Source organism: Trichosurus vulpecula, chromosome 3 (genome assembly GCF_011100635.1).
Source record: "Trichosurus vulpecula isolate mTriVul1 chromosome 3, mTriVul1.pri, whole genome shotgun sequence".
Lineage (NCBI taxonomy): Eukaryota > Metazoa > Chordata > Mammalia > Diprotodontia > Phalangeridae > Trichosurus > Trichosurus vulpecula.
In genome coordinates, this window is record NC_050575.1 from 58,695,491 (window position 1) to 58,717,913 (window position 22,423).

Sequence of the window (22,423 nt, forward strand, 5' to 3'; positions counted from 1 at the left end):
TCCTGTCCAATAAAACTGGGGCACACTGTCTCATAAATAAACACATTTGTGGGAAAAGTGGGCACAAACTTAGAGTAGAATGTTAGTGAGGCAAATGTGTAGGGAACACAGGTGGACTTGGCAACTGTAGCTACCAAGCCCCAGTGTCCTTTCTTTACTTTTAGAGATGCCATGCTGCAGCCCGCCCAGTGAAGCGTCTCTTCTGGGGAGGTCACTCAGCTGGTCTCCCTGGGTCTGCTCTTCTCCACAGTCAGGGCTCCCTCTCTTTTGAGGTCATAGTTGGTTCTCTTCTTTGCTACCAGAAGTGCAACTCCAGGAAGCTGCTTCCTGCCTCATGGGTTTATATTTCCACAGGGAGTGTGTATCTCTGCTCCCTGCTGGATGCATCTCGACTGTGCCTTGAACTTCCTTGAACTGAATCCTGCAGGATGTGGTGGTGCCTTGAATGAATTGAGTAGTTGGATTGAGTAACAAAACTAATATGGGTGGGGTGGGGGACAGGGAGAGGGAGGAAATCTCCTTCCTGCTTCTGTTGCCCTGCCAGCCAATTACTAGGCACAAGGATTACCCTCTACAAACCTATTCCTAGCCTTGACTGACTACAGAGTTTCAAAAGCTAGATTTTTAAAGGCATCCAGGGGCATGATCAGTCTTCCTATCAGTCAATCCATTTTACCCTCTGAACTGCCCCTCACTTCTGCCTTTTATTCTGAGCACAGAGCTGTCTCTCTAGGAGTGTATACCCTAGCCTCCCTGATTCCAGAGATCTTTTCTTTTCTCTGAAATATTACTATCCTTTGCTTTTCTTTTAAAAAATATTGATATCTTCTATTTTTACATTAATTTCCAAATATAGCCCTTCCACTTCCACTACCAAAAGAGCCATTCCTTATAAAAAAATAATTAACTGGGGGATGGGGGTGGGAATGTGCTATCCTCACAAAACCCTGGGAGGTAGGTACCATTATCATGCCCATTTTACAAGGGGAAAGTGGAAGCACTTGAGGAAAAAGGCGGGGAAGCACATCTCAGTCCTCATGAGAGAGCCAGAGAATACTTGAGTGTACCAAGCTGTCCCTCATCTCGTTATAAGAAAAAGTTATTTAATGGGATAGACTAGGGAGAGGAAACCTCTACATCAGCAGCCTGGTTTCCTGAAGTCACTGTCTTTCCCCAGAGCTAAGGGTGCTTTTCTTGCTACTGGGGATTGCAAGGCTTGCCCCAGGAGGAACAGTCCCCAAGACACAGGTCTTACATTCTCTAAAGTCCCTTCAGGCTCTCCGTCCTATGATGCGTCATGCCCCTGGAAAGAAAGAGCCTTGACTTTGCTGTGTTGAATCCCAGTTTTGCCACTTACAACCTGTGCGACTTTAGACAAACGGCCTCTGGGTGCTGTTTGCTAATCTGCAGAATGAGGTAGATGCTGGACTATTCGTTCTCCACGGCTTCTTTCTCTAAATTCGTGATCTATGGTTTTGATTTTTTTTACTTACAAAAGGTAGTTTTGATTTTATATTTTTATCTTATTTGGCTTCAAATTTTATTCCACATTCTTTTTGTCTGTGCATTTGATTTGTTGTAAGTTTTAAGTCTGAAAGGAGAAAATTACTCTGCTGGGCGGAGGGGGCAGGGGCAAGTCCAAGGAGAAGTAAATTACTGGCACGAGGCCCAGAGAGCCCAATTCTGACGAGGAGGGAGGAACTGGAAGGGGTGAGAAGTGGGGGGGGGGGGGCGGCGGAACCCGGAGCAGGTTCATTGGCTGTCTCGGCTATCTGTCCTTCCGCTCGTCTCTCAGCAGCTCCCGCCTCCGGGCATCCACGCTCAGCTGGGCTGCGGTAGCCAGACATGAAGGTGCCACTCTGCTTCCACCACCCCCGTCTCCGCCTCCGCCCCCTGCCACACACACAAGTTCTCCGCCCAGACTTGGCTGGTGGCGCGTGCTTCGAGGGGTGGGCGCAGCCAGTCGTCTGGGGGTGGGGCCGGGCTGGGCCTCTGCCCCTCTGCGAGAGCGGGACTGGCTGCCTGCCTGGCCCGGCTGAGCGCGGGGGCGGGCGCATTTAAAGGAAGTGTCCGGCCGGGCCCGAGCCCCACGCGCTTGGTACCTGTCTCTGTGCCTCGGTTCCTCCACGCTGTGCCGGCCGCGCGGGCTTCCTCACCCCTCCCTCCACCGGGCCGGCTGCTCCTCGCAGCGGGAGCCGCGGCGGCGGCGGCTGCAACAGCAGGGGCAGCAGCCGGGGCAGCGCGGGCGCTCCCGGGCGAGCCGGCCCCGAGCACCGAGACAGAGCGGGAGTGAGAGCCGGAGCAAAGGTGCGCGCCCTACAGGCTCCAGGAAGCCCGGGGAAAGGGAGAGGGGCATCCAGGAAACTTCTGTTTTCGGGAATTGCGCGTGTTTGGGTGAGGGGTGGAGCAGTGTTGAAGGGCGTCTTAAGTCCCTTAAGAGTGACTGACCTTTTAGAGCAGGCAGACAGACATGCATTGATTGGCTCATTCGACACCCATTTATTAAGTTCCCCGTGTAGGTAATGCTGCTCGCCTAGGAGCCTGGGCGCTTCTGTTCATCAGAATAGCTAGCATTTAGATAGAACTTGGCAGTTTGCAAAGGGCTTCATTCATATTATCTCATTTAGTAATAATAGCTAGCATTTAGAGATTTCAGGTTTGCAAAATGCTTTATTCATGTTATTTTACATAATAAATAACATTTATATAGCACTTACTATATGCCAGTTGAGGGAGCAAGATGGCTCAGGGGATAGATCCTTGGGCCTGGAGTCAGGAAGACCTGAGTTCAAATCTGGCTTCAGACTCTTAATAGTTGTGTGACCCTGGTCAAGTTACTTCACTTACGTTTGCTTTAGTCTATTCGAGAAGGCAATGGCAAACCGCTTCATTATCTTTGCCAAGAATACGCTATGGCCAGTATTGATGGCCAACAAGTGGCGTGACCAACAGTTACACCAGTCGTAAGTTGGTCATTTATCCAACGACATACAGGTAGTAAATAGTAGGGTCAGGACTTCAAAGCAGCTCCTCTGACTTCAAGTCCAGGACTTTTCCACTATTTTTTATTTTTAAAATGTGGAAAAACAAGCCTAGAGAAGAGAAGGAACTTCCTTTCTTAGCTTCTTAGAGCCAGAATAGAGGTGGGTTATTAGAGTTTAGATACCATCTGGGTAACAGAGGGAGTGATGTGGATTAGACCTCCAGTTTCCTGACTCCTAAGTCCGGTGTACTTTCCATCACATCTAGCGATCTTTCACTGAGAAACATCAGAATACATAATATCTAAGTGGAGGTGCTCGGTTACAGTTTGCTCTGATAAAAAGTATAAGGTTAAGACAGCTGAGTAGAAAGTGATATTTTCCCTATAAATGGAGGACTCTGGCAAGGAGCAGGGCAAAGAACAACAAAGAAAGGGCATAAGATATGGTGAAGATTCATGCTGGACTATTTATTAGATGATTTGGAATGAATAAACTGAACCTCCCCTTTTTGGGGGTGTGGATTCCATGAATGACTACTGTGACACGTTCACATATGTAATGGCGTTACTAGAGCTTCTTTAGTTGGATATGCGATAAAAAGCTTCCTTCTCTTTTCTCATGTGCCCTTCTGCCACGAGTGTGATGAACCTTCCCTTCTTAACAGCATCTATCATCTGAGGTAGTAATTCATGATGCCATCAGAATGTTCTGGCATTGTCGTTCACTCATATATTATGAGATAGTTATGGCTTCCTTCATGTGGGCCAGGGTGAAGATAGACTGTTTAGAACACTAGCAGGAGTTAACTAGGGCAGTGGTTCTCAAACATTTTCTGTCTCAGGACCCTTTTACACTTTAAAGAATTGCTGAGGGGCTCTCCTTTCACCAAATAACAGTTGTTTATGTGGGTTGTATCTTGATATTTTGTTGGTGTTCAGTTCTATGTGACTCTTTGTGGGGTTTTCTTGTGGATACTGGAGTGGTTTGCCATTTCCATCTTCAGCTCATTTTACAGATGAGGAAACTGAGGCAAAGTTAAGTGACTTGACCAGGATCAGAAAGCTAGTAAGTGTCTGAGGTCAGATATGAGCTCAGGTCTTCCTGACTCTAGGCCTGGTGCTCTAGCTGTCCCTTCTCTATAGTTACTCTATTAGAAATTAAAACATCTTAGTATTACTTTGCAAATAATTTTGGATCCCCCTAAAAAGGTCTTAGGGACCCTAAGAGTCCCCAGACCACACTTTGAAAATGGCTGAAACCAAGACTTCCTCATTTTCTTGCAACTTCATTTAGATGTATGGCAAGTTAAGTCTAGGAGGGGCTGTCTTGTTGCTATTGACCTGTTACATGTTGATGTTGTGGAGGAGGTGCTGACCTCCAAGCAATTGTTAGCGTTTTGTGATATAAGTCTCATGGTTAATCGAGGGATCAGTGTAGTATTGGTGAAAAGAGAAATGGATTTGGTATTGGGGACCTGGGTTCTGCTCCCAACTCTGTGACTTGGTGCAGGTTATTTCACTCGCCTTGGTTTCATCATCTGTAAATATGAGTTAGACTAGGTAATCTCTAAAGTCCCCTCCAGCTTTAGATCTTGGGATCTGTAGTGGGGGACTTCAGTGAGGTAGAGAAACCTTCTCAACCTGTGTGATGCTGAGGACACTCCCAAATATGATGGAGTACTCCCTCTGGATCTTTCACTATCTCAGGGCTAACTGATGGGCCTCAAAGCCATCGGTGAGTAAGGAGGTGTCTACCCCAAGCATGGAAAGACTTTCCATGGCCTAATGGGAAGATTAAAAACAATTTGTTCCACTGGCCATGAAGGCAGCTGAAGCCGGAACTGTGGAGGGTTTAGATCTTAGTCAGGTATGGAAGCAGCCCAGGTTGTCCACTGCATCCCAAGGTATTGCCAGTTGTCTTGACTTTTGTCTTGCCACTGGACTTTGATGACTCTGAAACAGTGAGGCTGACAGCTCTGCAGTTCTGCCTCACTTAAGACATCACCTCGTGATGTCATTGGTCCTCTTAGAAAACAGGACAAACAACAATCTCAGGGCTATAAACTGTTCATCTAAAGAGGCTCTAGGAAAAAGGTGAATTGAAGTCTCATTCTTAAGTAAAGAAATGGAAAAGCCCTCAGTTTACAACATAAAATTTCTGAGTATTGCAGCATGATTTAGTGGATAGAATATTGGACTGGGATCTAAAAGAAAGACCCTATTCAAGTTCCACTTTTGAGAAACTTGTGTCTATGAACAAGTGAGGCTCTCTGAGCTTCAGTGTCCTCATGTGAAAAATAAGGGGTTGAAACCATGTTTTCTCTAAGGCCTCTTTCACCTCTAAATCTGTGATTCTATGGTAATCCATTTGGTTATTTAAAATATTGGACCTGTGATTTAAAGACAAAGGTAATCCCACTCTTACTCTGTTTTTCCAGATTGTCTTTAGGTTGATTATAGTTGATCTCAACCATGGAATGGTTTGTTTGGGTAGAAAAGAGAGCTTTGATGTTAGATAATTTGGATCCCAGAAAGTAGTTTTTAACATAAACCTTTTTTTTTTAACCTCTATTAAGAAACCACCTTGAGAGATTTTTGTTCACTGTTTTTTGTTGGTTCGTAGGATCTTGGTTCAGAACTGGAAAGGACCCTAGAGGTCATCTAGTCCAATTGTTCTATTTTACAGATAAAGAAACTGTGGCTCCGAGGGAGGAAGTGATTTGCCCAGGGGCACACAGATAGTGGGCAGAAGAAGGTCTTCTGATTCCAAAGCCAGCATTCTTTCCACTGTACCAGAATCTTGTGCATGTACGGTACAAAGAGAAGCATAGAAATTGTAAGTACACCTCTAAAGGTCTCTTTTAAAGTAGAAGTTGCTGGAAATACTGAGTTGCAAGCCTGGAAAGAAAAACACATAAAAAATTATTTTCCAAACTTTCCACACCTTTTCCAATCCTGCTTCACTCTGATTCTTCCATATAAGGGAAGAGTCTAGCTTTGAGATACTTTCCTTGCTTCTTCTGTTAATTCAGCCAGAAGGGTGTATGACACAAGAGCAGAGACTGTAGCCTTAATTCAGTGCCCCTTGGGTGAATGGTCCTTTTAGGATAAATAAAGAAGGCAGTTCTAAGCTATACATACAGCGATCTAGTGACTGTCTTTAAAACATCTATAAATCTTGAAAGGAAAAGTCTTTTTTATGGGTTGTCTTTGTTACTTCTAGTACATATATTATTGAATGTGACCTGGATCCTAAATGAAATTGTCAATTTTTCAACTCCAGTTATTCTTTGGGTCCATTATATTGAATGTTGTTAAAAGTGGGAGGGCCGCTGTAAAAAGAATTTTGAAAACAAAGCATTTGGAAGCAAAGACCTTGGGCTCTTACTTAGTATCCTAGACCTTAGAGGTCATCTAGATGAACTCTCTTATTTTAAAGTTTAGGGAACTGAGGTCTTAAGGGGTTAAAGTTATTTGCTCAAAGCCATACCAGTAGTGGGGGGCAGAGCCAGGTTTTGAACAAATGTCCTGTGGCTGAATTTGGTGCTTTTTCCACTGTGCACCATTGCTTCAGCTTATCTAGGTTTGAAGCCCTGCTGGGCTAATTACCAGATCTTACATTTGTAATAAGTCACTTTCCGTCTTTGGGTCTTTGTCCTCATCTATAAAATCAAAGGTGGCCCTAATAAATACTCATGAACCTTATAGTCTTATGAAAATACTGTTGGACAAAGTTCTTGTTTTCTTTTCACAAACCATTGAATCAGGGTGTTAAATCTGAAAATTTGGTTGAAGGAAACAACAGAGCTAGGTGATAGAAAAATCCATGTTGTTTATTATTTTCCCTTAAAGCATAGCGGAGCTAGCTTACTTGTACGTACAAGGAGTCAGAGTATGAACTCTGGCTGCCTGAACAAAGCAATGAGAAAACTTGTATACGTTATTTTAGCAGAGCTGGCAAGCCTGTATTACTTCATTTTTTATGACCCCCATGTATGTTTAACCATGATACAACAAGAGGATTTTCCTTAATGGAATAGAGTTGTAAAGGATGTTGACAAAAGTCAGTTGAAACTACAGCCCAGCGTCTCTGTGTCTCATTACATTCCATAACATAGTATATACTTGTAGAATATTAAGCAAGGTAATCTCTCTTGGGGTTAGGGTAATGTCCTTAATGATCTGGCCTTGTTGAGCAAACTTTTAGAGAGAACAAAGAAGCCCAGGTCCTGGATCTTCATCCAGTTACTCATTAATTCAGGCTCTGGGTCTGGTTGAAATTAGAAATATTATAAAATAGTATAATATTTTCCACAAGGGTAATTGATTTGGAAATTCTTTTACTGTACCTGAACCATATTGTGCTTCTTATATACATTTCCACAGCTTTGGTTCTACCTCCCCTCCCCCGCCTTTCATCTCTTAACAATTGAAAACCCATCCATCCTTCTAGGCTTGTTTTCTCCTTGAGGGCTTCCTGGTCTGTTCTGTCTCACACAGAGTGTCCTTTCTCTAGTCTCTTACTGATTCTGAAGTCCACAGTTTATCATAAGACTTTAGGAAACAGAGCAAAGAGCAAAGAAAAAAGCAAAACAGCTTCATAAACCTTGGCTATTGAAATGTCAACTCCTATTAATTTTTTTTTTTTTTGTAAAACTGATTGTTGGCTATACAAAAAAAGGGGCCTTGGAATACTTACCTCCTAAACTCCTTTCCTGAAAATAGTTTTGAAGAAGCTTCAGTTTTTTGAATAATTACATAACTAACTTAAGTTCATAATCTTGTAAAATTAAGTACATGGTAAATAAACACTGTTGCTTTTGCAATAATGACTTGTGGTAGCTTGCCAGAGTACCTGATGGAATTGCCATAATGACATGGCTCATATGTTCTTGAATTTTAATGTGTTTTTCCCTTTTTTTTAAAGAATAAATTTTTATGGACATCTTTTGTTTTCATACCATCAGAATTTTTTGCAGTATCTGTCCCTCGTATCCGTTCCGGAGAGCTGTCCTATATAACAAAAAAGGAAAAAAGGAAGAGAAAAAAATCAGCAAAACTGATCAGTAACATTTAAAAAAATCTGAAAATATAAGTAGTGTTCTACACTTGTGAACCTCCCACCTCTGCAAATGAGTGAGGTGAGGGTGTCTTCTCACATCTCTATTGTGGGGCCATGCCTGTTCTTTGTAACTTTACAACATTCACTTTCATTGTTCCATGGTTGTCCTTTCCGTTGTTGTAATCATTGTGTCCCTCATTTTCTTGGCTCTGCTTACTTAATTTTCTTTACGTGCTTCTATTCATCCTATTCATCTTTTCTTACAACACAGTAATATTCCATTACATCTGTGTATCTTATGTTGTTTTTGTCATTGTCAGATGTTTTAGAAACACATCTGGCACAAACACTTACTATTTGCTTCCATGAAAAAGTTTTCATTTTTAAAGATAACGTGGCAAGGTATTAGACGCTGGGGATATTGACTTAGCTATTATGTAACATCAGAGAATGTGATTAGTGCAAGCGACAGGCTCAAGCAAAAGTGATAAAGTAAAAGTTTAAAAAAACACAAACCTTTGTAGATCATAGTTTTGACTGAATTTAAAAGAAATTCAGCAATGTGTACTTTAAAAAAACGTAATGGAAATAACATGGGCAGAATGGTAAACATAGACAGGCTATATCAAGTCTAGTGATCATCTGTTGTCTGTAGGGTGAAATTTTTTACAATTGAATTTGTCACCTCCAAAGGCCCTGAATTCCAAGATCTCTACTGTTTATAGTCAACATTACAAGAACTCAACTTAAGAAATATTTTTAGAAATATGATCCCACCTGTCATTAGTATCTACTATTGGAATCAGTCTCCAACTTTACGAAAGAGATGCATACAGAAAAGTTTATATGTTTGGAACTTAAGACTATTTTCCCATAGAAACAATATCATCTATTAGGTTCCAAGCAGTTACCATATTTCCCCATGTATAAGATGCCCCTTAATTTTGGGGCCCGAAATTTGAAAAAAAATGTATTACATAAAGTTATTGAACTCAAGTTTTATTCATCTGCTCATAGCTTTCAGGCATCTTTTGGGCAAGTCTAGTGTGTGTACATATGCTTAGTCCATTCTGTTTCATGAACCTGAAGCACCAATTGTGTCTTCTTTTGAAATCAGTAACTTCTTTTTCGTCAGCAGTTCTTCTTGCCTCTTGCTGAACCATCTTTGTGGACACAGGAATTCCAATTGCCCTTTGCTCTTCAATCCATATCTTCAGTTCCCTCTCTAAATCCGGCCATTTTGCTGACTTGCCTCTCATGGCCTTTTTCTGCCGTGGCATTTTCAGTAGGGTTTCTTCTTCCCGTAGCCAGCCTAGGATTGTTTTCTCAGTTGGAGGAGGACCAAACTTCCATTCAGCGGCACAATTTCCATTCACTTTTGCAAAATGGGTCACTTTTAACTTGAATTCAGCACTGTATGAAAATCTTTTCTGAGCCATTTCTGGGCAGAATGTGGCAAAATGTAACCTAATATACCGGTAACAAATGCAAAACAATGAGCACAAAGACAACAAGCACGAAAAAGTGGGAAATGCAAGTAAAAACATGTACAACCACTGTATAAGATGCACACAGTTTTTAGACCCCAAATTTAAAAAAAAAAAGGGTGCATCTTATACATGGGGAAATACGGTAAGTCTCTTTCCTTGCTTAAGATCACGTTTTGTCTCACAGGTTTAGAGCTGTAAGGAACCTTAGATGTTAGCTAATCCAGCCTCCCTCTTTTCCCTTTGTTCACTGATGTGGAAACTAAAGCCTTGGGAAGGGAAATCATTCTGCCCCTGGTCACCAGAACAGAACCGAAATTTGAACCCAGGTTGCCTGCTTACAAATTCAGTGGTCTTCCCATCTCGTCACACTGTCTCTGCTCATCAAAAACAATTTTAATCCACAATTATATTATAGCTGTACAGCTGCTGCTCTGGCAGGGGCTGCTCCATTCAGCGCTTGTTGGGCAGTAAGAGAGGGGATTCTGATCCTCAAACCACTGCAGATGACTCCTGCTGCCTGGAACATGGGCTCAAGTTGAATAGAGTATGGGAAAGTTTGAATGATACAGGGTAGGAAAATGCAAGTACCAGGGCCTCCTTTGAGTGCAGATTTCCAAGGCTACTTCTTAGTCCTGTTTAGTTCCCTGTCTCCTCCACTCCTCCTTCACTTTTTTTTCCCTCTGAGGCTTCACAGGCTTCGATCAGCCTTTTCTGTTGCTCCCTTTTCTATTGCTATCACCTGTTGTTTCTCACCAGGATTTCTTTTCCAGCACCATTCTGGAAGAGAACAGCCTTCTAGCCTTTTCCCTACCCATCTATTTCAGAAGAAAACAGTTTTTTCAGCATTTTCATTGCTAGTAATGACAGATAACCGGGTTTGAAGTCTCCCTCCTCTGCTCCTCATTTTTCCCTCACTATACATGGATGATAGTGGGTAGGTCTTCGCTTCTTTCATAGAGATACTTTTTTTTCTTCAATTCAACAGGGATTTATTGCGTGCTTATTACATGCCAAGATATTTTGTCAGGCACTGAAGGAGATTCAGGAATGAATAAGGCAGGCCTTCTTTTCAAAGAGATTATAATCTAGCAGGCAGAAGAATAAGATATATCCACTCAAACACATAATACAAAAGAAAGTGTGAAAATAGAAGGGAGAGACATAGGAATTAAAACTTCAGAGGCTTTTGAGCATTTATGGCTTTCAAGAGGGCTGGGATTGAGGTTGAGACGATGGGTGGGCAGTAAGAAACTAGGACTAGGATCACAACAGTGGGGTTTCTTTTATCAGGTTAGGTTGGGGAGAGGGGTGGGGTTGGCTTCTTGGTTACACTGTCACTGCAACAGTCTTGTCACTGCAGATCCTGTCTTGGATGGGCGTGGGAGTGAAGTGAGAAGCTGAGACTCAGACTGGGAACCCCCAGTGGTAGTTATGGCTGTATCAACAAGGGAAAGAAAAAGATGGAGGGGGAAAAGGTCCCAAAGGATGGCAGTTCGAAGACACAGAAATGGGAGTGAGACTAGAGGATGGACAGTTTGGTTGAAACAGAGAATCTGGGAATATGAGATAAGGTTAGAAAAACACACTGAAAGCAAAATGTGGAAAGTCTTGGCTTCTTTATTTTGTGGGCAATGGAGCATTACTGGAGTTTTCTTTGCTAGAGAAGTGATATCAGCATGGTGCACTAGGATATTGGTGTGGGCTATGTAGTGAACCATGGATCAGAGAGGTGATACAGTGGCAGTAGGAAGACTAGTTAGGAGACTGTCACAGTAGTTCTGGTGAGAGGTGATGAAAGCCTGAAACTTGGCCCGTTGCCAAGGGAATGGAAAGATGGGAACATAGGCAGGAGGTGTTACAGAAGTTTAATTTTTTAAAATTCAAAGCAAAAGATATTTAATTTAAACATAATACAAGGCCAATATCAAGGAACTGAAATTAAGTAGCAAACATGTTTAGCACCCATACTGGGATGGCTGCCCTTTCATTGTATCCAAGGGAGATTATGAGTCCAGCTGTGGAAGTGTAATTGACAGGACTTGGAAAGTGATTGAATGTGAGGGTTGAGGGAGAGGGAAAAATCAAATCAGAGGTGACTCCACCGTTTCCAGTTCTCTGACTGTAATGGCAGTGGTGGCATCAACAGAAATTTTTAAAAAGATCGAGGAGGTTTGGACTTGCTGAGTTTGAGGTTTGTATGGGCCACTGAACTAGAGATCCAAGAAATAGCTGGTTCTAGTGCTCAGGAGAGAAATTGAATCTAGATGTGTAAATTTAGGGGTCACCTGAGAGGAGACTGTGAGAGTGAATGAAGTCCTGAGAGAGAATGCAGAGCCAATAGGAGTAGAGGCTGGAGATAACTCTTGGGGATAACACTTAAGTATAGGGGATGGAGACAGAGAAAGAGTGGTTAGAAAGAAGAACCAGGAGAGAGGTCAGCATTATGGAAGCCAAGAGAGTAGAGAGGATCAAGAAGGAGGATTGCTTTGGAGAAAATGTAAGGCTATGATTTGTCAGTGTCTCCATAAGTTATGGTTCTCCAAGCACTGTTAAACCTATTTGTGCAAATGTGATATGTTTAAACAAATGTTTTCAAAAATTAAATTAAATTGTAGCGGCTTTGTATGAAGACAATTTATAGTATTGCTCACAATGAAATATACTCAGGTTTATGGTTTGTCACAGACCAAACTAGAAGCTTGTTGAAAGGAGAGAAGTCTGGAACAGTTTTTAAAAGAATGTTTTAATAGAAATGCTGTCATCAATTGAGATTTAAGAGATAAGTCAACACTGGCAACTGCAAGGCTACTGTGTTAATTTGTTAAAATATTTACAAGACATTATAATGAGCCTCCAAGGACCATGCTAATTCTTTTGTTGAAATGTAGCTTTGTTTTATTGAATAGTACTTGAAATAAGCAAACAATAGCTAGAAGCTTTGTAACAATCTCTCTGCTATATGAAGATCTGGGGCGTTTTGTTCCAAGAAAGGTTATGAAGTCTCCTGAATTTTTTTCTTAAAGAATGTTAGCAGCTATTTTTCTTTTTTTATTTTTATTTTTTTTTGGGCAGGTGGAAAGCAGGGACTTGCATGAGCTCCCCACCACGTCCCTCCAAAAACCTATAAAAAAATGGCTCTGAATAAATTCTAGAACTGCAGAACCCACAAAATAGCAGAGGGAAGCAGGGATCCAGGCCAGGACAGCCTGGATGGTCCCTGGATGAGGTTTATCGCACATGGAGCAGAGGGGAGCGGAGCTTCGCATGGGCGGCGGCAGGACCAACCAGACAGGGAGCTGGGCGGAACAGGCCCTAGCACCCTGAATCAGTGAGCTGTGGCAGTTACCAGACTTCTCAGCCCACAAACACCAAAGACAACAGAGAAGGTTAGTGAGAAAAGTTGCAGGGGTTAGAGTTCGCTGTTCGGCCACCACCCTAGGGGCAGTGGGGGAGCTGCAACTACAGAACTATAGCTGCAGTTACTTCCGGCCCCAGGCCCACGTGGTGGGAGGAATTAAATGGCGGATCTGAGCAGGAGTGCAGAGCCTACTTAAGATTTGCGTCAGGTCCGGGTTGGTGGTTCTTCAGGAAGGGGGAGTGCTGGTGTGGCAGAGCTGGCTGTATAGAAATAGCTCTGAAATCAACAGCGCGTCCCCTCAAGCTTGGAACAAAGTACTCTTTGCTCTACAAGCAGTCATACCCTGACAAAAAAAACTCAAGGGTCAAGTAAGTTGGCTGGGAACATAAACAGGCAGCGAAAACGCACTCAGATTCAGTCTCAGACTTTGGAATCTTTCTTTGGTGACAAAGAAGACCAAAACATACAGCCTGAAGAAGTCAACAAAGTCAAAGAGCCTACACCAAAAGCCTCCAAGAAAAACATGAACTGGTCTCAGGCCATGGAAGAGCTCAAAAAGGATTTGGAAAAGCAAGTTAGAGAAGTAGAGGAAAAATTGGGAAGAGAAATGAGAGTGATGCGAGAAAACCATGAAAAACAAGTCAATGACTTGCTAAAGGAGACCCCAAAAAATGCTGAAGAAAATAACACCTTAAAAAATAGACTTAACTCAAATGGCAAAAGAGCTCCAAAAAGCCAATGAGGAGAAGAATGCCTTGAAAGGCAGAATTAGCCAAATGGAAAAGGAGGTCCAAAAGACCACTGAAGAAAATACTACCTTAAAAATGAGATTGGAGCACGTGGAAGCTAGTGATTTTATGAGAAATCAAGATATTATAAAACAGAACCAAAGGAATGAAAAAATGGAAGACAATGTGAAATATCTCATTGGAAAAACCACTGACCTAGAAAACAGATCCAGGAGAGATAATTTAAAAATTATTGGACTACCTGAAAGCCATGATCAAAAAAAAGAGCCTAGATATTTTTATTTTTTTTACCTTTTAAAATTATTTAATATTTTTAGTTTTCAGCATTGATTTCCACAAGATTTTGAATTACAGATTTTCTCCCCATTTCTACCCTTCTCCCCACTCCACGATGGCATATATTCTGATTGCCCCATTCCCCAGTCAGCCCTCCTTTTTGTCACCCCACTCCCCGCCATCCCCTTTTCCCTTACTTTCTTGTATTGCAAGATAGATTTCTGTGCCCCATTGCCTGTATATCTTATTTCCCAGTGGCATGCAAAAACAACTTTTTTTTTTTGAACATCTGCTTTTAAAACTTTGAGTTCCAAATTCTCTCCCCTTTTCCCTCACCACCCACCCTCCCTAAGAAGGCAAGCAATTCAACATAGGCCACATGCGTATCATTATGCAAAACCCTTCTACAATACTCATGTTGTGAAAGACTAACTATATTTTGCCCCCTCCTATCCTATCCCCCTTTATTCTATTTTCTCCCTTGACCCTGTCCCTTTTCAAAAGTGTTTGCTTTTGATTACCTCCTCCCCACATCTGCCCTCCCTTCTATCATCCCCTTTTTTTTTATCCCCTTCCTACTTCTTTCCTGTGGGGTAAGATACCCAATTGAGTGTGGTATGTTATCCCTCCTCAAGTCAAATCTGATGAGAGCAAGATTCACTCATTCCCCCTCACCTGCCCCCTCTTCCCTTCCAATGAACTGCTTTTTCTTGACACTTTTATGTGAGATAATTTGCCCCATACTATCTCTCCCTTTCTCTCTCTCTCAATATATTCCTCTCTCATCCCTTAATTTGATTTTATTTTTTTAGATATCATCCTTTCATATTCAACTGACCCTGTGCCCCCCCCCCGTGTGTGTGTGTGTGTGTGTGTGTATATATATATATATGTATATATATATATATATATATATATGTGTATATATATATATATATATATATATACATATATGTATATTCCCTTCAGCTACCCTAATACTGAGATGGTCTCATGAGTTGCATACATCATCTTTCCATGTAGGAATGTAAACAAAATAGTTCAACTAAAGTAAGTCCCTTGTGATTTCTCTTTCTCATTTACCTTTTCATGCTTCTCTTGATTCTTGTGTTTAAAAGTCAAATTTTCTATTCATCTCTGGACTTTTCACTGAGAAAGGTTGAAAGTCCTCTATTTTATTGAAAGTCAGTATTTTGCCTTGGAGCATGATACTCAGTTTTGCTGGGTAGGTGATTCTAGGTTTTAATCCTAGCTCCATTGACCTCCGGAATATCATATTCCAAGCCCTTCAATCCCTTAATGTAGAAGCTGCTAGATTTTGTGTTACCCTGATTGTTTCCATAATACTCAAATTGTTTCTTTCTGGCTGCTTGCAGTATTTTCTCCTTGATCTGGGAGCTCTGGAATTTGGCAACAATATTCCTAGGAGTTTTCTTTTTGGGATCTTTTTCAGGAGGCGATCAGTGGATTCTTTCAATTTCTATTTTACCCTCTGGCTCTAGAATATCAGGGCAGTTCTCCTTGATAATGTCTTGAAAGATGATATCTAGGCTCTTTTTTTGGTCAATGGCTTTCAGGTAGTCCAATAATTTTTAAATTATTTCTCCTCGATCTATTTTCTAAGTAAGTGGTTTTTCCAATGAGACATTTCACATTGTCTTCAATTTTTTCATTCCTTTGGTTCTGTTTTATAATATCTTGATTTCTCGTAAAGTCACTAGCTTCCACTTGCTCCAACCTAATTTTTAAGGTAGTATTTTCTTCAGTGGTCTTTTGGACCTCCTTTTCCACTTGGCTAATTCTGCCTTTCAAGGCATTCTTCTCCTCGTTGGCTTTTTGGAGCTCTTTTGCCTTTCGAGTTAGTCTATTTTTTAAGGTGTTATTTTCTTCAGCATTTTTTGGGGTCTCCTTTAGCAAGTCATTGACTTGTTTTTCATGGTTTTCTCGCATCACTCTCATTTCTCTTCCCAATTTTTCCTCTGCTTCTCTAACTTGCTTTTCCAAATCCTTTTTGAGCTCTTCCATGGCCTGAGACCAATTCATGTTTTTCTTGGAGGCTTTTGGTGTAGGCTCTTTGACTTTGTTGACTTCTTCTGGCTGTAGTTTTGGTCTTCTTTGTCACCAAAGAAAGATTCCAAAGTCTGAGACTGCATCTGGGTGCGTTTTCACTGCCTGTTTATGTTCCCAGCCAACTTACTTGACCCTTCAGTTTTTCACTGGGGTATGACTGCTTGTAGAGTAGAAAGTACTTTGTCCCAAGCTTGAGGGGCTGTGCTGCTGTTTTCAAAGCTATTTCTACACAGCAAGCTCTGCCACAGCAGTGTGCTCCTCCCCCAAGAACTGCCAACCAGGATTGCGGCCCAGTTCCAGGCAGGGCAAAGTAGGCTCTGCGTTCCTGCTCTGATCTGCCTCTTAATTCCTCTCACCAGGTGGACCTGGGGCCAGAAGCAACTGCAGCTGTAGTTCTGTCCTCGGAGCTGCACTCCTTTCACTCTGTCCCAGCAGCTTTTCCTACTAACCTGCTCTGTAGCCTTTGGCGTTTGTGGGTTGAGAAGTCTGGTAACTGCTACAGCTCAATGATTCAGGGCCCTAAGGCCTGTTCTACCTGGATTGCGGTCTGGTTGGTCCTGGTGCAGCCCACGCTGGACTGTGGTCTGCTCCACTCCGTTCCCAGCTTCATGTGATTGACCCTTCCCAGCGACCATCCAGGCTGTCCTGGGCTGGAGCCCTGCCTCCCTCTGCTATTTCAAGGAGTTCTGCAGCTCTGGAATTTGTTCAGGGCCCTTTTTCATAAGCATTTGGAGGGACCTGGGGGAGACCTTAGGCAAGTCCGTACTTTCCAGCTGCCATCTTGGCTCCACCCCCAGCAGCTATCTTTCTAGAATCATTTGAGAATAGCCCTACCTGTAAACAAGGTGATAAAATGAAAATTTTGAGGGTCCAATGTGTAAAATCTGTGATCGTCATGTAGAATGTATATTAGTTAATAAAAGATTAGAGTAATAATCCATTACTACTTCCACCATTGCCATGTATAGTTGGGCCAAAAGACTACTCTTTAAATGGAAGGGTGATCAGGGTTGGGAAGGAACTGGTGATCACACCCTACAAGGATCATCTGAAGGAATTAGGGTTGTTTAGCATGGGGAAGATTTGGTGGGGGGCCATCTTGACTATCTTCAGCTATTTGAAGGGCCCTCATGTAGAAGGTGGATTAGATTTGGTTCTACTTGGCCCCCTAAAGCAGAAGTGGGAGCAGTGTATAGAAATTGGGCTATCTCTGGAGGTAGTAGTAGGTACCACATCACCGGATGCAGGTTTTCAAATGAAACTGAGGTGTCCACCTGCCAGTGTTATAGTAGAGAAAATTCTTATTAAGATGTGAGTTGGACTAGATGGTCTCTGCTTCTAACTCTGTGATTCTTCTATGTCAAGATGTATGACTTTATCATTGTGAACTCCTTAATGCCTACATGCTTCAGGAGACCAGAAAAAAAATCATTCATTTGTGGCCCATTTCTAGTGATAAGCCTCTGCTAATATAGCTAGCTTAATCTCCTGGACCTGGTGGTTTGATCATTGCTAAAGAAAAATTATTGATACTATATTTATGCATTTTAGGCACAAATCTGTCATCAACGATTTTTATTCATTTGACTTGATTCTCAATTCAAGCATTGTTCTTTGGAGAGAAATGCCCAAACAAAAGAGTCCCCTTGATGCCTTGGACATCTCTCTGACACAAGACATTCTGTAGTAACATTTATAGGAATCTTGAAGGCAAATGTCATCATGAAAAAAATATATATATAGTTTTTCACTATAACATTCTACTCCATATAACAAAACTAAAGTCACTCAATCTTTACAGAATGAATACCCCTGTAGAATTATCCTTCTAAAACTACTCATCTCTTTGACCTTGTCCTTCAAGGGCTTTCCCCCAGCTAGTTACCAAGACCCACACAATATACATCTGCCTCTGCATTGCAAAATGATAAGAATGCACAGTAATTAGAGTACAATTTCTAAAGATTTCTGTCAATATAATTAAAATAAAAAAAGCTTCTGCTAGCCTTCAGCTATCCAGAATGACCCATTCTGCATTGTTGGTGGAGTTGTGAACTGATCCAACCGTTCTGGAGAGCAATTTGGAACTATGTCCCAAGGGCTATAAAACTGTGCTTACCCTTTGACCCCATCAATATCACCACTAGGCCGGTATCCCAAAGAGATCAAAAGAAAAGGACTTATATGTACAAAAATATTTATGGTAGCTCTTTTTGTGGTGGCAAAGAATTAGAAATTGAGGGGAGGCCTTCAAAGGGACCTCCTCTCTTTGATCAATCCCAAGTCTTTAGGAAATTGGAGGAAAAAAAGCCAGTGACCTGGCTTTAAGTGAGTCATAATTAATCCCTTCATGGGAAAGGGGAATGCAAGGCTCTTAATTAACAGGGACATTTTTCATTATAAATTTTATATCTTTGTTTTCCAAGTCCTTAGCTTTTATTCTTGATCTTTTATACACTTTTCTCAAAGAGATTTGATATAAGGTAAGGGGGAAACATTTACAAAGGACTTAAGATTGGAGAAATATTTATTTCCTAACATTTTCAGTTGACATAAAAAGGTTATTAATATGCTTCCACATAACAATAATTTTTACTTAGCTACAACACGTTTTCCTCTCAAGAGTCCTGTGAGGCATTTAGTACAAGTATGATTATTATTTTTACAGATGAGTAAACTGGCATTCAGAAAGGTTCCCCATAGTAACACACTTAGTAAATGTCAGAGCCCAGATCTCCAGTGCCTTCCCCATCATATGCTCTGGTACCTCTAGACTAGAAGTTTTTCCAGCTTGGTGGAACCTGCCAAGTCTTGTTCTCTAGAAGCTTTAATTCAGGTAAATGGGTTTCGTTCTATTAATGATTACTTTTTTCTCACAGTTGCTTTACCTGATTCCTAATGTAACTTGAGCACTATGCAATTACATGTCTTTACTAGTTCTAAATCCTTTATTTGAAGTGCTATGATGTAGTTATTTCTGCATAGAGATTTTCTTAGTCTAAAGTTTCAGTTTTCAGCTAAGGTAAAACCTGTTATCTGGGGCTCTTGGGAAGTGAATCATTTTGTTTTTAATTTTTTTCCTTTAATTTTTTTCTCCGTTACATGTAAAAAAAAATTAACATTTGTTTTTTTTTAAAAAAATTGAGTTTCAGATTCTCTTCCTCCCTCCTTTTACCCCTCCTTGAGAAGCCAAGCAATTTGATATAGATTATACATGTGTAGTGATGCAAAACACTTCCATATTAGCCATGTTGCAAAAGAAAATGCAGCCAAACCCCTCCCATCCCCCATGAAAAATAAAGAAAATAGAAAAGTATGTTTCAATCTGCATTCAGACTCCGTCAGTTCTTTCACTGGAGGTTTAGTATAAGTCCTTTAGAATTGTCTTTGATCATTATATTGTTGAGAATAGCCAAGTCATTCACAGTTGATCATTGCTGGTACTGTGTAGTCTTCTGGTTGTGCTCACTTCACTTTGCATCAGTTCATATAAGTCTTCCCAGGTTTTTCTGAAACCATCCTGCTCATCATTTCTTATGGCACAACAGTATTCCATCACAATCATATACCAAAACTTGTTCAGCTATTCCCCAATTGAAAGGCATCCCCTCAATTTTCAAACCACAAAAAGAACTACTATAAATATTTTTGTACATATAAGTCCTTTTCTTTTGATTTGTTTCAATCTCTTTGGGATTCAGACCTAGTGGTAGTATTGCTGGGTCAAAGGGTATGCACAGTTTTATAACCCTTTGGCCGGAGCTCCAAATTGTTCTCTAGAATTGTTTAATCAGTTCACAGCTCCATCAGAAATGAGTCATTCTGGATAGCTGAAGAATAGCAAAAGTTTTTTTTTTATCTGATAGAATTTTTTATCTGATAGAAATCTTTAGAAATTGTACTTTAATTACTCTGCATTCTTAAGTTACTGTTTTACAATGCAGAGGCAGATTAGATTGTGTGGGATGGCCTGAATGATTTTGTACTGAATATCTCTCCCCTTTCCTGACACCTGCAGTGTTATGCAAATTTTCCATAAGTACATTCCCACTGTATGGATTTTGCTGGATGCAATAAAGATTTTCTCCACTGAGGTGCTGACTTCTGGAAAGGTATGCTTTCCTCTTTCCCCTTCTCTCCCACAGAGTACTGGCTTTAGGACCTTCCCCCTCTCTTTTCTCTCATTTAGCTGAGGTTGCTACCTTCAGCAGCCTGTGACCATCATACCTCTCTCTCATTCTCTAGGATCCTGCCTACCCAAGGTGTCAAACTGCCCCAATGCACTCACTCCTTGGCCTAGGGATTTTCAACAGGACCTAAGTGTATCCACCTGCCACCTGTATTCTCTCCCCTCCCTGGTCCCTGTCCTCTTCTGCCCTCCCTTTCCACAGTGTCCTCTGAAACCCATTGTTAAACTCCCCTTCACCTCAGATCTCTTTCTTCTGCTATACTTTTCATCTTCTGGTATTCAATGAAACCTCACTTTTTCCTGAAGACACCACATCTCCTGGCCCCTTCTCCAAGCTCGGCTGCTCCTTCTCTCATGCCCCCAACAAACAGGGCCAGAAGAAGGCATGCTCGGCTTCTCCAATCCCACTTTTGGAATCTTTCTCTGTCACAATCACTCAGGAATCCTGTATATGCCTTTAAAATTCTCTCCATCCTGTCTGGAACTTGTTGCTGTCATCGCCTTCCTGCCTAGCTCTGCTGTGCTAATTCTTGCTCTCTTGAAACATCCACCTTTAGGTTCTTCAGTTTTCCCAACTTCTATGACCCCTGGCTCCAGTCTACCCCCATAATTACCCAAAGGGAACACTCATCAACCCTTTAACACCTCCCTACTCGGCACCCCCCCCCCACCTCCGCTCCCCACTAACCAGGCCAGACCCTGCTTAGCTTTCAAGCTCAGATGAGAGCTGGTGTTCAGGGTGATATGGCGATAGGGTGGTAGACAATGCCTTAAACCCAAATCACTCTGGCCCTCATTGATTGGCCAACATTAGGTCCCAGGCCAAGCCCACTCCATCAATGTTTGGGCCCTGATTGGCTCCGAGTGAATGTAAATAGAATTATTTCTCTTTGGGTCAGAAACCCTAAGGATCTCCCCCTCCCAGGTTGATTTTTTTTGACTAGGTAAAAGAGGCCATTCTCTGGCTCATTTTTTTTTTTAACCTAGCCTTAATCACTGAATGGGTATTGCTTTAGTCAAGCTGAGACCTGTTAAAGACCTTAAAAAAAAGGTGCATCCAGGCCCATCTCCAGTCATCCTGATCTGTATCTGGCCACTGGACCCAGATGGCTCTGGAGGAGAAAGTGAGGCTGGTGACTTTGCATAGCCCTCCCTCACTTAAACCCAATTCACTTGCATGTCATTGCATCACCTTCCTGATTCACCGTCAAGAATAAGGACAAACAGTAACCACCCCCTATTCCTCGATTAATTCCTCAGGTGCTCTGCTCTTGGTTCAGAGTACGGAGCAGTTACTCCTTCATATACCTCTTTGTGGTCATTGGTTTTCATCCGTATTGCTACTTAATACTACACTCTAGACTTCTAATTTCCACACTTTCTCCTTTCTCCTGCCTTCCATTCTCCTCTCAGCTTTTCACCACTTTTGCTTCCTTTCATTTCTATCTCTTTTATTTTTTGGAAATGAAAGGATATCTCCATCCTCAAAGGTGCTTCTTTACCTCTCTGCAGAAAACTGACCAGTCATACTATATCAAGTGTCCTTTCTGACTCTTGGGCTCTTTCAGCTTTTCCCAGGTAACTGATCACTACCAAAATCTCCTCCCAATATTTTTAATTATACTTCTGTAATGGCTTTGAGATTGTGTAGCCTAAATCCTTTTTATAAATGAGAAGACTGAGGCCCAGAGGGGAAAAAGATTTGTCCAAGGTCAATAGGGTTAGAGTTATTTGGAAGTCTGTTCTTTAGGTAGCTGAGGATTCTTTGGGTTGTGCTTATTTGTAGAAGAAAAGGCATACGTTTGAAGTTATCATTAGGAATCACAAGTGGAGCCAAGGTTAAGAACTACAAATCCTGATTGAGAATTTGAAGTTTAAGGATCCAGGACTTTGCTCTCTGGGAATATTCAGACCAGATCAGTAGAACCAAGTAGTTTGTAATTCAAGTGCTACCCATCCTTCTGTTTTCTAGATGAGATTCAGGGTGTTCAGATGAAATTAGTCCACTGAAAAATCAATTAAAATAATATTAATGATCAAGTAATTGTGCAAGTTTATAGTAACGATATGACTATACCTAATTATAATTCCCCAGGTAATGGATTCAGGTTATATACTGTTTCAGTATTTTTTTAAAATAATTTGGAATTCTATTGTAGAAAATCCAGACCAGTTTCAACAATCAGCCAGCAAAAGGTAATCGTTTCTGCTATAGAAATTAAATGAAGGTTTAAAATGAAAATCAT

General features: G+C 41.5%; 1 protein-coding gene across 1 annotated transcript in view; it reads left to right on the forward strand.

The window, feature by feature from the left end:
* The first annotated feature begins 5,758 nt into the window (after positions 1 to 5,758).
* SLC26A2 (solute carrier family 26 member 2) overlaps positions 5,759 to 22,423 on the forward strand; it is a 29,539-nt gene continuing 12,874 nt past the window's right edge. Inside the window, exon 1 of the mRNA XM_036748466.1 lies at positions 5,759 to 5,819. The gene's annotated coding sequence lies outside the window, so the exon portion shown is untranslated. The remainder of the gene's footprint in view (positions 5,820 to 22,423) is intronic.